At 40.8% G+C, this 17904-nt stretch overlaps 1 pseudogene; it reads left to right on the top strand.

The window, feature by feature from the left end:
* Positions 1-1914: 1914 nt before the first annotated feature.
* LOC139568328 (zinc finger protein 665-like) overlaps positions 1915-17904 on the top strand; it is a 102744-nt pseudogene continuing 86754 nt past the window's right edge.

Raw genomic sequence — 17904 nt, 5'->3', positions numbered from 1 at the left:
TTTTTTTCTACCTATGCATGCCTTTTTTCATGTTAAGAAGTACGTAGTAATCCTTAGACAACTAAGCCTCGTAATGCTAATGAAATAACAGAAAATCTCCTCTGAACTTCAAAATTCATTTTTTTCACACTTTATATTTGCCTGAAAACATCCTAAATGCAGCAAAAATGTCTCCTGAAGTGAGATTACACGAAGCATCATCAGTCATATCTGCTCTAGCCATAGAGTTTACCATTGGTGGGGAGAAAGAGAGAGCGGTCCCAGCTAATGGTGGATCACGTACAGAGCTGGTGGAAGGAAGTCAAGTAGCTTTAGCTTTTGATAAAGAATAACTTCAAGACTAAGCAGCTGCATTATAAGTGGGATGCACTGTTGAGCGCTACAACCCGAGGGGTTCGTGCTGATTAAATGGCGTCCCTTGAGAAGGCAAGAACAAGATGTATGTCAGGAGAAGTGCAGTATTATCATAAGGAGACGTATACTTGGAATAAGGAGGAGGAATGCAGGGAACAAAAGAGACAGATGAGGTCTAAGAGAGAGGGAGGAAGATGGTGAGCTTGAGTCGGTTAAAAATGGCGGGAAAAGGGAGATGGTTTGTTAAAGAAGAATGGTAGAAAGTATAAGCAGAGGGAGCTGAAGACAGGATGATAATTAGAAGTGAATGAGGTTGACGTATCGGAGGTGGTGGGTGTGGTGAAGTTCTCAGGCGCCCGACCCTTGAACCGAGGGTCAGGATGAAGATGAGTCTATGACAGTAGGAGTGAAGTTTTTGAAGTTGCTAGACTGAGGTTTCCTCACGGACATAACAGCGAAACTGAACCAGCTCAACTATGAGCTTCAGGGAAAAGACAAAGACGTGGCAAACATGATCAGCGCTGTCAGTGCCTTTTAAGGCCAAGGTGGGTGTGTCTCTCAGCTGAGGAATGGAAGGCTGGTGCACTTCCCAAACCTGGAGAAAATGTAGCAACACATCGGAAACAAAGATACTTTTCTCCAGCAACAATTCTGTTCCCACCTGGAGAATGACAGTAGGCGTGAAGTTTTTGGAGAAAGTGGACCCTTGCCTTTTTGCTGATCCATTTGTGGTTTCAGGGTGGGTGAAAACAGAGCTGGGTGCCTTGAAATCGGTGAGGGTAACCAGAAGTGGTCTTGTGATAATTGTTTATGTTTCTGCTGGTCAGAGGGAGAAGGCGCTCGGAGTTAAACGAATGGGGACAAGAAATGGGAATTGTTTTGCTCTCAAGAGAAGGGTGCCATTGAAAGGAGTGATTACTGGGGTAGCAGTAAATGTAAAAGTTTACCAACTGAAGAGGAAGATTCCCGGTGTTTGTGATGCTCGTTGTTTGCTGCGAGGCAGACAGGGTGGCGAGAGTGGTGAAACAGAAGAGTAATTGTCAGTTCTTTTGAGTTTTGATGTTGAGTCTTTGTCCGACAAAGTGATGTTAGAATATATAAGTTAACCTGTGCAAGCTTTTATACCGAATACATTATGTTGTTACAGGTGTCAAGCTTTATGGGCATGTGGCAGCAGTGTGTAAGAGGGAGGTTCCTAGGTATGAGAAGTGTGCAGACGGGCATGAGACAAAGGAATGGGTAGCATTGGGGAAAGTAGTGGTGTGTTAATTGTAGGTGTCCCCATGGGGCTGGGGATCAGAAATGTCCCGTGCGAGAGAAATATTTGTATTTTATTCATTTGTAGATTTTTTCGTGAGTGTAGTGTTAGATGGTAGGGTATTTGAATATCTTATTTAAAAAATGTAAAAAATCAAGCAAAGTATAAAGGAGTTGTACTCCAGTCTAGTAAGTTGCGGTAATGCAACATATTGGATACCAATCGCCGTTAAACCTCATCGAAGAAGAAGTTTAACATTGATATATCGATACTCGACTGGTCTAGTCTGTGTGTGATGACGGCATAGTAGAAATTGGAACCAAGCAAAGAATGAGCAGCTAGCCTTAACTAGAATAGTCTTCCAACATAGTGGGAATTTCTAAAACTGATCTCAGAACAACGTTATCGAAGGAACATCAAGCGAAAGTCACGAGGTATACTTCTTGTTCAGGTTGGACAGAGACGCGCTGGCCTGTTAGCTAGCTAGCCTTTCTACTGTACCTGGTAGGTAGCAAAGGCTACTAACGTTAGCACTACTACTGGAGCCAGTTTGATGTTTTTGTACACCACCAACCCTGTGAACGATTAGCTACTGTTTAGGGCTTTGGTTTGATAATAATTTGCTTAACCCTAAAGTGGAGCCGACAGCGTTTGAACTACGTTGCAGATATGAAACAAACATAATCATATCAGTCTAAAACATCAAATTCCCAGTGTATGCTACAAAACCAACTTTATAAGGGGTTTTATAAATAGGTTCGATTTGACTCAATTAAATGACGTGCAGTAAGAATGCAATTCAATGCATGATCGATGTAATTCACCAATACATTTCTTGCTATTCCAAAAAATATTGAAATCAGGTTGTAAATCACAGCTGGACTGGTATTGTTTGCTGCATCCATTCGGAATGCACCGTTTCAGTTTCAATAACTCAATATTTCTGACAAAAACGGACGAGGCTGGGAATATCAATACAATCAAACTAGCAATGACAATGATCACAAGGCAGTCATAACGTGGCTAATAGGCTAGCGTATCTATTTATTTAACATGTTAAAAGCACGGAACCTAACATTAGCTAGCTGCTGGGAGGATGTCATGTCATTGGAGGAGTGGGTGAGTGACCGACTTTTCCCCCCTCATATCGTTTTTCGGTGGCTACAACTATATGCAGGTGTCATTTGGTTAGCTAGAAATACATTTGAATCGCTTTGCTAACTAGCTATGCTGAACTTGAACGACTGCTATCCAGTTAGCATATCTCTTGCGGTTCGTAGAAGTCATTCTGGCAACCTACTCCGATTTCAGAGCACTCTGGTCTGTGTGCGCATGATGCAGAATAGGTGAATTTACCAACACGCAACACCAGCTGAATATATTACTTCAGAATTTTCACAAATGCCTTATTCTACATCAGGAGTCGCCAATCCGTCGATCGTGGTCGACATTGGAAGCATTCCAAGTCGATCGGGTGGAGTTTTCAAAATCAGAGGGAAAAAAATCATAAATGTTTTAATTAATTCATAATTTTTTTAAGGAGGCCTTTATCACCTTGTTACTATTAAAAGGGAGGACAAGAGGTGAGAACATTTACAACGAGTTTAAACGTTATGTGCATGATAACAGCATTCCCATTCATAAGCTGGTGGCGAGATCACTACAGACGGGGCACCAGCAATGCGTGGGGTGCATTCGGGCTTCGTTGCAGTGTGCGGTCGTGATCCCGATTTCTCCGAGTTTTTGAACTAACACTGTGTGATCCATCAGCAAGCACTAGCTAGTATAATTGTGGACTTGTTTCATGTCATGACACTTGTTGTTATGATTGTTAATTCAATTCGCGCAAATGGACTTTAGCACGGCTTGTTTAAATCTTTATTAGATGAGTTTGACGCCGCATATGGTGATTCTCCACGCTTGCGTAAAGTGGATGAGTCGCGGGAAAGTACTGCAGCGATTTGTTGACTTGCTGCCCGAGATCAAATCATTTCTGGAGTCACGAAATGAGGAGCGTGAGGAACTGTCTGATGATGCATGGCTGCTAGACTGAGGTTTCCTCACGGACATAACAGCAAAACGGAACCAGCTCAACTATGAGCTTCAGGGAAAAGACAAAGACGTGGCAAACATGATCAGCGCTGTCAGTGCCTTTTAAGGCCAAGGTGGGCGTGTCTCTCAGCTGAGGAATGGAAGGCTGGTGCACTTCCCAAACCTGGAGAAAATGTAGCAACACATCGGAAACAAAGATACTTTTCTCCAGCAACAATTCTGTTCCCACCTGGAGAAACTGGCATCTGAATTCAACAGGCATTTCAGGAGTTCAATGACATAGGAGTGGTTGTTGCATTTATCTCAAACCCTTACCTCCCCATTGAGATTGAGGAGGTGTCTGCCAAATTTCAGCAAGTATTTGCTTTACCAATCGGAGTTGACATGGAGATAATTGAATTGCAAAAGGACATAGAGTTGAAAGCAAGATCAAGAGACCGTGACTCTTGGGTTCTTGTAAACACTGAAAAGTTTCCCCTCCTTTCATCCTGCGCACATGAGGTGAAGGCCTACTTTGGATCAACACATCTCTGTGAGAGACGGCCTTTTCACAGATGAAAATGATCAAGTCAAAGAACAGCTCTTGTCTAACTAATAGACGTCTCACACAGTGTCAGACTTGCTGTGTCAAACTATGAGCCAGACTACAAAGCACTTGCTGATCGTGTGCCATCACATTGAATGTGTGTGTGTGGTGGGGGGGGGGGGGGGAGGGGATACCATCCACAGCGAGTGGCTATTGCCAGTTTGAAATCTGTTGTAGGCTACATTGTTTACAAAAGGATATGAACTGTGTTGTATGCTGTTCAAAAAATGACAAGTGGAACAATACTGTACATGATTGGCTTAGGCCTGTAATTGACTGATTATTTAGGTAATGAATGGTAGTAGGCCTGTAATTGACAGAATATTTAGGTAATGAATGGTAGTAGGCCTGTAATTGACAGATTATTTAGGTAATGAATGGTAGTAGGCCTGTAATTGACAGATTATTTAGGTAATGAATGGTAGTAGGCCTGTAATTGACAGATTATTTAGGTAATGAATGGTAGTAGGCCTGTAATTGACTGATTATTAAGGTTATATATGAATGGTAGTAGGCCTGTAATTGACTGATTATTTAGGTAATGAATGGTAGTAGGCCTGTAATTGACAGATTATTTAGGTAATGAATGGTAGTAGGCCTGTAATTGACTGATTATTTAGGTAATGAATGGTAGTAGGCCTGTAATTGACAGATTATTTAGGTAATGAATGGTAGTAGGCCTGTAATTGACAGAATATTTAGGTAATGAATGGTAGTAGGCCTGTAATTGACTGATTATTAAGGTTATATATGAATGGTAGTAGGCCTGTAATTGACTGATTATTTAGGTAATGAATGGTAGTAGACCTGTAATTGACAGATTATTGAGGTAATGAATGGTAGTAGGGCTGTAATTGACAGATTATTGAGGTAATGAATGGTAGTAGGCCTGTAATTGACAGATTATTGAGGTAATGAATGGTAATAGGCCTGTAATTGACAGATTATTGAGGTAATGAATGGTAGTAGGGCTGTGATTGACAGATTATTGAGGTAATGAATGGTAGTAGGGCTGTGATTGACAGATTATTGAGGTAATGAATGGTAGTAGGCCTGTAATTGACAGATTATTGAGGTAATGAATGGTAGTAGGCCTGTAATTGACAGATTATTGAGGTAATGATGGTAGTAGGGCTGTAATTGACAGATTATTGAGGTAATGAATGGTAGTAGGCCTGTAATTGACAGATTATTGAGGTAATGAATGGTAGTAGGCCTGTAATTGACAGATTATTGAGGTAATGAATGGTAGTAGGCCTGTAATTGACAGATTATTGAGGTAATGAATGGTAATAGGCCTGTAATTGACAGATTATTGAGGTAATGAATGGTAGTAGGGCTGTGATTGACAGATTATTTAGGTAATGAATGGTAGTAGGCCTGTAATTGACAGATTATTGAGGTAATGAATGGTAGTAGGGCTGTGATTGACAGATTATTGAGGTAATGAATGGTAGTAGGGCTGTAATTGACAGATTATTTAGGTAATGAATGGTAGTAGTTCTGTAATTGACAGATTATTTAGGTAATGAATGGTAGTAGGGCTGTGATTTGTGTGAAAATATTTTTGAACAATTGAATGATGAGACTGTTGTCCTAATATTTTGAATGCTAGTTGCACTTGAGAATTGTCATTTTGAAGTGTGTTGAAATATGATGTTTTAAATAGGGAAAGTGAAACAGTACTGTACATGATTGGTTTAGGCCTGTAATTGACTGATTGTTGAGGTTATATATGAATGGTAGTATGCCTGTAATTGACTGATTATTGAGGTTATATATGAATGGTAGTAGACCTGTAATTGACTGATTATTGAGGTTATATATGAATGGTAGTAGGCCTGTAATTGACTGATTATTGAGGTTATATATGAATGGTAGTAGGCCTGTAATTGACTGATAATTGAGGTTATATATGAATGGTAGTAGGCCTGTAATTTACTGATTATTGAGGTTATATATGAATGGTAGTAGACCTGTAATTGACTGATTATTGAGGTTATATATGGATGGTAGTAGACCTGTAATTGACTGATTATTTAGGTTATATATGAATGGTGAATGAGCAATAGGCCTGTGGAAATATTGAACAATGTAATATGACTGTTATAAAATGTTGAACTAATGATTATACTATTTGTATAATTAAATGAATACTTTGCTTGTGACTGACAGGTAACAAAATAAAGAATGTCAAAGTGTAACTACATTGTGGCCTTGTGTTTTCGTAATTTCTTTGCAAGTGGTAGATTTTGGTTTACATTTGGACTCGGGATGTGATCGTAGGCTTGAAAAGGTTGGGCACCACTGTTCTACATCCTTCCCAAACATTCTATGAATTCAGGAAAATTATCACATCTATGTGCTCGCTTGTCAAATGTGAAAAAACAAACAAAGTGTCCTTCTTCCTTGGGGTGTAGTGAATACTACATGAATAAAACAATTTGGCAGCATTTGCATATGCATTTAGATCTTATTGAATTACTGTTTTGTGAGAACAGATGGTGTTAAACTATACAGCCTTCCTGTATTTTGTTTCAATAAAAGCAGATTCTGCCTGCTGGCGCGCACTGTTATCTAACTTTACTAAAGGAGCACCGTTATCTAACTTTACTAAAGGAGCACCGTTATCTAACTTTACTAAAGGAGCACTGTTATCTAACTTTACTAAAGGAGCACTGTTATCTAACTTTACTAAAGGAGCACTGTTATCTAACTTTACTAAAGGAGCACTGTTATCTAACTTTACTAAAGGAGCACCGTTATCTAACTTTACTAAAGGAGCACTGTTATCTAACTTTACTAAAGGAGCACTGTTATCTAACTTTACTAAAGGAGCACCGTTATCTAACTTTACTAAAGGAGCACTGTTATCTAACTTTACTAAAGGAGCACTGTTATCTAACTTTACTAAAGGAGCACTGTTATCTAACTTTATTAAAGGAGCACTGTTATCTAACTTTACTAAAGGAGCACTGTTATCTAACTTTACTAAAGGAGCACTGTTATCTAACTTTACTGAAGGAGCACCGTTATCTTACTTTACTGAAGGAGCACCGTTATCTAACTTTACTAAAGGAGCACTGTTATCTAACTTTACTAAAGGAGCACTGTTATCTAACTTTACTAAAGGAGCACTGTTATCTAACTTTACTGAAGGAGCACCGTTATCTAACTTTACTGAAGGAGCACCGTTATCTAACTTTACTAAAGGAGCACTGTTATCTAACTTTACTAAAGGAGCACTGTTATCTAACTTTACTAAAGGAGCACCGTTATCTAACTTTACTAAAGGAGCACTGTTATCTAACTTTACTGAAGGAGCACCGTTATCTAACTTTACTGAAGGAGCACTGTTATCTAACTTTACTAAAGGAGCACTGTTATCTAACTTTACTAAAGGAGCACTGTTATCTAACTTTACTAAAGGAGCACTGTTATCTAACTTTACTAAAGGAGCACTGTTATCTAACTTTACTGAAGGAGCACTGTTATCTAACTTTACTAAATGAGCACCGTTATCTAACTTTACTGAAGGAGCACCGTTATCTAACTTTACTGAAGGAGCACCGTTATCTAACTTTACTGAAGGAGCACCGTTATCTAACTTTACTAAAGGAGCACCGTTATCTAACTTTACTAAAGGAGCACCGTTATCTAACTTTACTAAAGGAGCACCGTTATCTAACTTTACTAAATGAGCACCGTTATCTAACTTTACTAAATGAGCACCGTTATCTAACTTTACTAAAGGAGCACCGTTATCTAACTTTACTAAAGGAGCACCGTCATCTAACTTTACTAAAGGAGCACCATTATCTAACTTTACTAAAGGGGCACCGTTATCTAACTTTACTGAAGGAGCACCGTTATCTAACTTTACTGAAGGAGCACCGTTATCTAACTTTACTGAAGGAGCACCGTTATCTAACTTTACTGAAGGAGCACCGTTATCTAACTTTACTAAAGGAGCACTGTTATCTAACTTTACTGAAGGAGCACTGTTATCTAACTTTATTAAAGGGGCACCGTTATCTAACTTTACTGAAGGAGCACCGTTATCTAACTTTACTGAAGGAGCACCGTTATCTAACTTTACTGAAGGAGCACCGTTATCTAACTTTACTGAAGGAGCACCGTTATCTAACGTTACTGAAGGAGCACCGTTATCTAACTTTACTAAAGGAGCACTGTTATCTAACTTTATTAAAGGGGCACCGTTATCTAACTTTACTGAAGGAGCACCGTTATCTAACTTTACTGAAGGAGCACCGTTATCTAACTTTACTGAAGGAGCACCGTTATCTAACTTTACTAAAGGGGCACCGTTATCTAACTTTACTGAAGGAGCACCGTTATCTAACTTTACTAAAGGGGCACCGTTATCTAACTTTACTGAAGGAGCACCGTTATCTAACTTTACTGAAGGAGCACTGTTATCTAACTTTACTAAATGAGCACCGTTATCTAACTTTACTGAAGGAGCACCGTTATCTAACTTTACTGAAGGAGCACCGTTATCTAACGTTACTGAAGGAGCACCGTTATCTAACTTTACTGAAGGAGCACCGTTATCTAACTTTACTGAAGGAGCACCGTTATCTAACTTTACTGAAGGAGCACCGTTATGTAACGTTACTGAAGGAGCACCGTTATCTAACTTTACTGAAGGAGCACCGTTATCTAACTTTACTAAAGGAGCACTGTTATCTAACTTTACTGAAGGAGCACCGTTATCTAACTTTACTGAAGGAGCACCGTTATCTAACTTTACTGAAGGAGCACCGTTATCTAACTTTACTAAAGGAGCACCGTTATCTAACTTTACTGAAGGAGCACCGTTATCTAACTTTACTGAAGGAGCACCGTTATCTAACTTTACTGAAGGAGCACTGTTATCTAACTTTACTAAAGGAGCACTGTTATCTAACTTTACTGAAGGAGCACCGTTATCTAACTTTACTGAAGGAGCACCGTTATCTAACGTTACTGAAGGAGCACTGTTATCTAACTTTACTGAAGGAGCACTGTTATCTAACTTTACTGAAGGAGCACTGTTATCTAACTTTACTGAAGGAGCACCGTTATCTAACTTTACTAAAGGAGCACTGTTATCTAACTTTACTAAAGGAGCACTGTTATCTAACTTTACTGAAGGAGCACCGTTATCTAACTTTACTGAAGGAGCACCGTTATCTAACTTTACTGAAGGAGCACCGTTATCTAACTTTACTGAAGGAGCACCGTTGTGACAAGTGGCGGAGCTCTGGCAGCACTACACACCTGCAGCCTACTGCACTGAACCAGCTGTTGAAGTGTAGCCATTTATTTTGCCTTGTGCAAAATCTGGGGATGCAGAAACGAGACCACACGTTTAGCTGTTATATGAACACCTGGGAATATTTGGCCAAGGAAGTATTTCTGGTTGGTCTCAGAGAATGTAAAACAGTTAGGATGGGAGACGTTTAAAATTGACTGAAGTAGCAGAAATTATGTTAAATGACAACTATTGAGCATGGAGAGCCTCTCAAGTTTGACAAAATGAACTTATATCTTTCAGTCTAATATGGCTTTTTGTAGCTCTTACTCAGAAGCTTGCTTTTTACGAGGCCTAACTGTCCTCTCCAAGTTCAGCTGGAATTTAGCCCGAATAGATTGGAGAGATATTGGTTGACGATAGGCCTATATACAGCATCCTATGTACATAAATGGACATTATAAAGGGACATCTTTTTTTCAAATACAGCAATGGCAGTTGGGGTCGCATGCACTTTTTATTTAAATTTAGTTACCTAATAGGATATGTCTGGCCTGCGAATTCGTAGTTTTTTTTAATATGGCCCGTGTTCTGATTGTTTGACACCCCTGGTTTATACCAATTTAGCATCTGAAGCCTTAGACCCACCCATCTCTTAAATAATTAATTTAATTTGTGACTGTGGCCATGTGCTAAAGCAGGGAGGTAGTGCTTAAAAAACTGAAATTATTTCAACAATAACAATAATAAAGGTAGTAGTCTACAATTAGGAAAACCTTAAAACACAAAAGGTAAAAACACTATCTAGTCCTAAGGCCTATATCATAAACTCTTGAGTAACTTTGGTTCATGTTATGATATGGACAAAGGAATCTAGCCTGTGAGCATATTTCTGTCTTGCTTGGAGCAGGACATGTAATGTCCATGGCATCACTGCAAAAGTCCTGATCTTCTCAATATGTTTGCCGGGGTGTGTCCAGTCCAGGGGATGCTTTCACATCTCTGGGAGGAAGGACGTCAACGTTGCACAGCAGCTGAAGCCTGGTTCCATCTGAGTGAAAACTCCTTGACCACAACAACACCAGGCTCCAGACAATTAAAGGAGGAAAGCAGACTATAATAGACAAGACATTCAAACCTTGCATACTAGAAATAACATGAATTAACCCCCAAGTCCAAGCAATAAGCTCAAAGACAAAATACCTGAAGGGTTGCTTGTTCACCCTCGATCATCTCCTTGTACTGATGGTGGAGAGCAGGTTTATGCTGAAAGACAAAATACCTGAAAGGTTGCTTGTTCACCCTCGATCATCTCCTTGTACTGATGGGGGAGAGCAGGTTTATGCTGAAAGACAAAATACCTGAAAGGTTGCTTGTTCACCCTCGATCATCTCCTTGTACTGATGGGGGAGAGCAGGTTTATGAGGAGGAGGTGCCATTTGACAGAGAAGCTTTCCACCCTATTAAGCGTCATCAACAGCTCGATTAACAAGTCTGGTTGTGCTCTAGACTTCCCTTCTCTCAGCGTGACCAGGGCAGCGGCAGTCTGAACACAAAGTAACCCTTTAGGCCCCACATCTTCCACCCACCCCAATGCCCAGACTAGTGCCAACAACACAGCAGAGAAGGCTGAAACTGCATCAGACATCTGCCTCCCCTGGTGCATCTGAAACCGGGGAACATGTATCCCAAACCCTGCTCTCCCACTGCCTGGGTTCCTCTGTGAAGATCCGCAAGTAGGGACCCCATGCCCACGTCATTGAAATGGCTCCCTTCCACAGATCTCCCTATATGATGTCATCTTAGTTCCTAGGTATTAATCAAACTAAGGCAGAACACAATAGATGTAAACCACCATGTCATCTTGACATGCATAGCCTTTTCATGTCATTTTATGACTATACCAACATGAATATTTAATTTAAACATGCCTGAATATTCCTAAACCAATTTAACACTCAAAGTAAAAAGAAGCAAAATCTTAGGGTGAAATGACAGATGCAATCGTTAATGTGTTCTAATCTTTCATTTTCATTACAGGCCATTGACTTCATTGCTGTTGTTGCCACGTGAGCAGGACAATATGAGTGGAGAGAGGGAAACGTTGATGGATGAAATGGAACAGAGTTTATACACTTTAACCAAGGACAATTTACGCTGCCTGTGTGAACGCAGTGGAATAGGTGGCAAGGATGGCTCCGATGTTCAAGGAAAGAATCACCATCACTCATTGTGCCGTAAAATCCTGGAGGAACTTGGGAAAAATTTAGATTCAATGGAATCGGAGGAGCAGGGAATGTCTTGGTTACTCCAACTGAAAGAGGACATCAGAAAGATACAGGAGGATGGTAGTGGTGCACCTTTGAGTCCCAGACAATCCATTGATGATGATGCTGTAGACTGTGATGAAGATGAGAACCAGAAGGACATTGATTGGTTACCTAGCAAAAGGCTGGAGGGGGAACCCATGAGTCCCAGCCAATCATTTGATGACGATGCTGCAGACTGCGATGAAGAATGGGATGAGGAGGACAGGGATTTGTTGCGTAGCAAAGGGCTGGAGGTGGAGCCAGCTCCAGAGAGACACACACCAGAGCAGAGGGAGAAGAGAGTGAGTGGGGCCCCCTCTCTGTCCTCTCCTGGTAATGCCTTACTGCTGGGTCTGAAGAGGGTGTCTGTGTGGCTGGTCGACTGCAGGAAAACACCAGGGTTGAGAGGAACTGCTGGAGGAGGAGACGAGGAGGAAGGAGACGTGATTCATCAAAGTAAGTGCAGCAGGATACGTTTTGTTTTGGTTCTAAGTACCATTGTGAAGTTTAGTTGTTGTTATCTAACATTACAGTGCAGTCCAGTGGCCTCTGATATCAACGTTTTGTAAGTGGCATCAACACCTTTTTTCATTGTAGAATCGTTAAACATAGAAGAGAGCAACATATTGCCAATGATTTTGATACAATTAACGTACAACCATGTATCTGACAGTTGTGGCTGAAGACCGAGCTCATTAGAATAATACCCAGGAAGCTTTGAACGTGTTTTTTTTTTACATTCAGCAAGAGCTCTTATCCAGAGCGAATTTAGTCAGTGCATTCAACTAATGTAGATAAACAACATCACAGTTGTAACAAGAAAAATATATTTCTGTAACCGTTACTGAGAATGTTATTGAATACTGAACAAAAATATAAAATGCAACAGCCCCAGCCAATCAGAGTTAGTTTTTCCCCATAAAAAGGCTTTATTACAGACAGAAATACTCAGTTTAATAAGCTGTCTGGGTGGCTAGTCTCAGACGATCCTGCAGGTGAAGAAGCCTGATGTGGAGGGCCTGGTCTGGCATTGTTACACATGATCTGTGGTTGTGAGGCCGGTTGGACGTACTGCCAAATTCTGTAAAACGCCTAGAAGGCCAGCATCCCGGAGTTCCCTCTTCACTGGTTATGTTGAGACTGGTGTTTTGCGGGTACTATTTAATGAAGCTGCCAGTTGAGGACTTGTGAGGCGTCTGTTTCTAAAACTAGACACTAATGTACTTGTCCTCTTGCTCAGTTGTGCAGTGGGGCCTCCCACTCCTCTTTCTATTCTGGTTAGATACAGTTTGCGCGGTTCTGTGAAGGGGTAGTACACAGCGTTGTACGAGATCTTCAGTTTCTTTGCAATTTCTCGCATGGAATAGCCTTCGTTTCTCAGAACAAGAATAGAGTGATGAGTTTCAGAAGAAAGTTCTTTGTTTCTGGCTATTTTGAGCCTGTAATTGAACCCACAAATACTGATGCTCCAGATACTCAACTAGTCTAAAGAAGGACAGTTTTATTGCTTCTTTAATCAGGACAACAGTTTTCAGCTGTGCTAACATAATTACAAAAGGTTTTTCTAATGATCAATTAGTCTTTTGAAATGATAAACTTGGATTAGCTAACACAACGTGCCATTGGAACACAGTGGTGATGGTTGCTGATAATGGGCCTCTGTACACCTATGTAGATATTCCATTAAAAATCATCAATTTCCAGCTAGAATAGTCATTTACAATATTAACAATGTCTACACTGTATTTCTGATCAATTTGATGTTATTTTAATGGACAAAAAAATGCTTTTCTTTTAAAAACAAGTACATTTCTAAGTGACCCTAAACTTTTGGACGGTGGTGTATAAGTCAAGCAAACGTTCAACAACAGCCCTTTCACTAAGAATCCTGTTGTCTGCTATTGTCTACTTTTACCTGACACCCACTTGGAACAGGAAGGTCTCAGAGTCCAGATGTGTTTATCATGTGAAGACAAAGCATGAAAAGTGCTTGACCTTGTATATTAATGGGATCTATCCTTCATTCCAGTTTCACGAGTCGTTTCATAATTTTTTTATAACAATAATTATGTTTTGTAAAGCACATTTCCCACACTCAATGCACATACATTAAAACATATTATTATACTTAAAAAATATATACAGTACCAGTCAAAAGTTTTAGAACACCTACTCATTCAAGGGTTTTCTTTATTTTTTACTGTTTTCTACATTGTAGGATAATAGTGAAGACATCAAAACTATGAAATAACACACATGGAATCATGTAGGAACCTAAAATGTGTTAAACACACATTGATGACAGCTTTCCACACTTGACATTCTTTCAACCAGCTTCATGAGGTAGTCACCTGAAATGAAATGTTGGCTGCTTTTCCTTCACTCTGCGGTCAAACTCATCCCAAACCATCTCAAAGGGGATGAGGCCGGGGGATTGTGGAGGCCAGGTTATCTGATGCAGCACTCCATCACTCTCCTTGGTCAAATAGCCCTTACACAGCCTGGAGGTGTGTTTTGGATCATTGTCCTGTTGAAAAACAAATGATGGTCGCACTAAGCGCAAACCAGATGGGATGGCGTCTCGCTGCAGAATGCTGTGGTAGCCATAATGGTTAAGTGTGCCTTGAATTCTCAATAAAAATCACCAACAGTGTCACCAGCAAAGCACCCCCACACCATGACACCTCCTCCTCCATGCATCACGGTGGCAACCACACATGCGGAGATCATCCGTTCACCTACTCTGTGTCGCACAAAGACACGGCGGTTGGAACCAAAAATCTCAAATTTGGACTCATCAGACCAAAGGACAGATTTCCACCAGTCTAATGTCCATTGATCGTGTTTCTTGGCCAAAGCAAGTCTCTTTTTCTTATTGGTGTCCTTTAGTAGTGGTTTCTTTGCAGCAATTCGACCATGAAGGCCTGATGCACGCGGTCTCCTCTGAACCGTTGATGTTGAGAGGCTACTTTGAAGAATCTAAAATTACACTTTTTTGGCTATTACATGATTCCATATGTGTTCATAAATTTGATGTTTTCACAATTATTCTACAATATAGAAAATAGTAAAAAATAAAGAAAAACCTTTGAGTACGTGTGTCCAAACTTTTGACTGGTACCGTGTGTGTATATATATCTTTGTTTTGCGATTTAAACTTTTTTTTTACGGTAACCGCGGCCCTATAGCTGGCCAATAACCGTTATTCAAAATTCCATGAACTATTTGATAACAATACTTCTCAAGGACTGGTTTTGCATGTCGAAGATTTTTTTTTAAATCCTAAATTACAATGCAGTCTAGGGAATTTGATTATCTGATGAAGGGTTTTGATGATACCTCAAAATGATGTAACTTCTCTAGGACAAACTGTATTCAATGTTTTGATTGTTTTTCCTTGTTCACACAGGAAAAAGACGTGGCTATTGTGGATCCTCTGGGGAGCCTCAACAACAACAACATCATCATGATGCTGATGACCCAGACTGGAGTCTCTCCGAATCAAAACACGTCAACAAACAACTGCAGAGACGTACAGGGAAGAAATCTCACTACTGCTGCACTCAGTGTGGGAAGAGTTTAGCTGGTTCAGCGCAACTTAAAATGCACCAGAGAATCCATACAGGAGAGAAACCTTACCGCTGCTCACAGTGTGGAAAAAGTTTCAGTCTAAAAGGTAATCTTAAAATGCACCAGAAAACACATACAGGGGAAAAAATTCACCACTGTTCTGACTGCGGGAAAAGTTTTGCACAAAACTCCACTTTAAAAGCACACAAGCAAACACACAAGCCTTCCGCAGAAAGACTTTACCAATGCTCCTTCTGCGAGAAGACGTTTTGTATTTTGACAACCTTTAATTTCCATATGAAAATGCACACCGAAGAGAAACCGTTCCAATGTTCTGACTGCGGAATGCGGTTCATTCATTTCAGTTTACTGAAAGCACATGAACATAAACACAAGCCCTCCGCCGAAAGGCCCTTCCGCTGCTCTGAATGCGGGGCGTGTTTTACTACAAAAGGTAATCTTAAATTTCACCAGCTGACGCACAACCGGGGAGAGAGACCTTACCGTTGCTCTGAGTGTGGGAACTGTTTCTCTCATCCGGTGTATCTGAAGAATCACCAGAAAAGGCACAGTAAAGACAAGTCTGTTGTCTGCGACCTGTGTGGAAAGACCTTCAACCATCCTGACGACTTCAGAATTCACATGAAGATACACCGAGGAGTGAAACTGCACAACTGCTCCGACTGCGGCAGCAGCTTCATATTCCGCCGCCGTTTAATAACACACCAGCGTGTGCATACTGGAGAGATGCCTTATGTCTGCAATCACTGTGGGAGGAGGTTTTCGCTGTCTCGTACTCTGGTGAATCACCAGCGAACGCACACTGGGGAAAAACCGTACCACTGTTCTTTCTGCGGGAAGAGCTTCAGTCGGTCACAAAACCTAGCTGCCCACAAGAGAACTCATACTGGAGAGAAGCCTCATGCTTGTGATCAATGTGGGAAGAGGTTTTCCCGAACCGACGCACTGGCTGTACACAAACGCACCCACACCGGAGAGAAGCCTTACAGCTGTGATATATGCAGGGAGAGGTTCACCTATTTAGTAGCCATGTTGAAACATAAGAAGGGACATGGACATCCTGCAGGTGATGTACTCTGTGCTGAACAGCCTTAGAATGATCGAAGCTCCATGAATAGACTTTATTGTCCATTGTTTAACTTTTAGACTAAAGGGATTTGTCTTTTTGCTTACAATCTACCCATCTAGAGAGAGAGAGACACAAGCACACACGGTGGCAGGTAGCCTAGCGGTTAGAGCTTAGGGCCTGTAACCGAAAAGTCACTTGTTCTAATCCTCGAGCCGACAAGGCAAAAAAATCTGTTGCTGTGCCATTGAGCAAGGCACCTAACCCTAATTGCTCCTGGGTCTCCGTTGATCATGGCTGACCCTGGCCGCGACTCCACTCTCCGATGGCGTCTCAGGGGAAGTTGGGATATGCAAAAAACAAATGACCAATTCACACACGTGTATATAAGACACACTTGTACATGTGTGAAATAAGGACAATATAAACACCAAATTATTATTGTTGTTGCAGACACACACACATGGGTTGGGAGCAGAGGGTCCGCAGCTTTGTATGAGAGTGGTTACTTAGGGTTACGTTTGCTCAGCCCCGTCCCACAGCTGCCGTTGGACTGAAACACAAAGCCAGGATTGTGGCTTTAAACTGCCTGAAATTACAGGGTTGTGTACATACATTCAGTATCTGACAGGGAGACCTAACCTCTGCTCTCCTAGTACTGGGGTGGAGTTTCCCATAGCTACAGATCTATATAGGATCAGCTTCTTCTCCACAAATCCAAGCCTTAAAGCCCCTGTCAGTCTTTGTAATTTTACACTATGAGTTCGAACTAACACTCTGAAATTGTGAAAATTATGATAATGCCCATTTTGTGTGAGTGCATTTTATTTATTTATCAAAATGCGTTTTTGGGCAGAAATGCCTTCTGGAACATGTGAACATGTGCCTTAATAGCAAACTTGTATTCCATCCATAAATATGAATAAAATTGTTAAATTACTAGCCTAGTTGGTTTAACCACGGAAAAAGTCAGGAACCTTCCCGCTAGCCATGATTGGCTGAGATAATGGATGGGCTGGACATGCCGGGAGATGAGTGTGGATTGGTCTGCCATGTAGCATGCTTCTGTCTATAACGTGAGCTGTTCAGTATGTGTTGATAGTCCTTTCTTACCGTGCCGTTTTTGAAAGATATAACGTTAGCCATCGAGGACTAGAAAAGTTTTGCTACTTTTCTCAACAACATTAATGCCCTGAATTTAGCAGGCGCTGTCGCCAAATCAGTTGGAAAAAGTGATGGGCTACTTTCTGCACACGCCACGGTCAGTGTGAACCAGTGACTTGACACAACGCTGGCCAAACAAGATGTAGTTACAAATAAAAGGGAGTTAATGGTTCCAGTCTGCCGTGAAGCGTTCATCTATGTATACGGGTAAGAGCTCAATTTTCAGATACAAGTTTCTAATTTTGTCAGAAAGTCGCTTTATTGCAA

The sequence above is a fragment of the Salvelinus alpinus genome, chromosome 2 (assembly GCF_045679555.1).
Source record: "Salvelinus alpinus chromosome 2, SLU_Salpinus.1, whole genome shotgun sequence".
NCBI lineage: Eukaryota > Metazoa > Chordata > Actinopteri > Salmoniformes > Salmonidae > Salvelinus > Salvelinus alpinus.
This window is presented reverse-complemented; position numbering and strand designations above follow the sequence as displayed.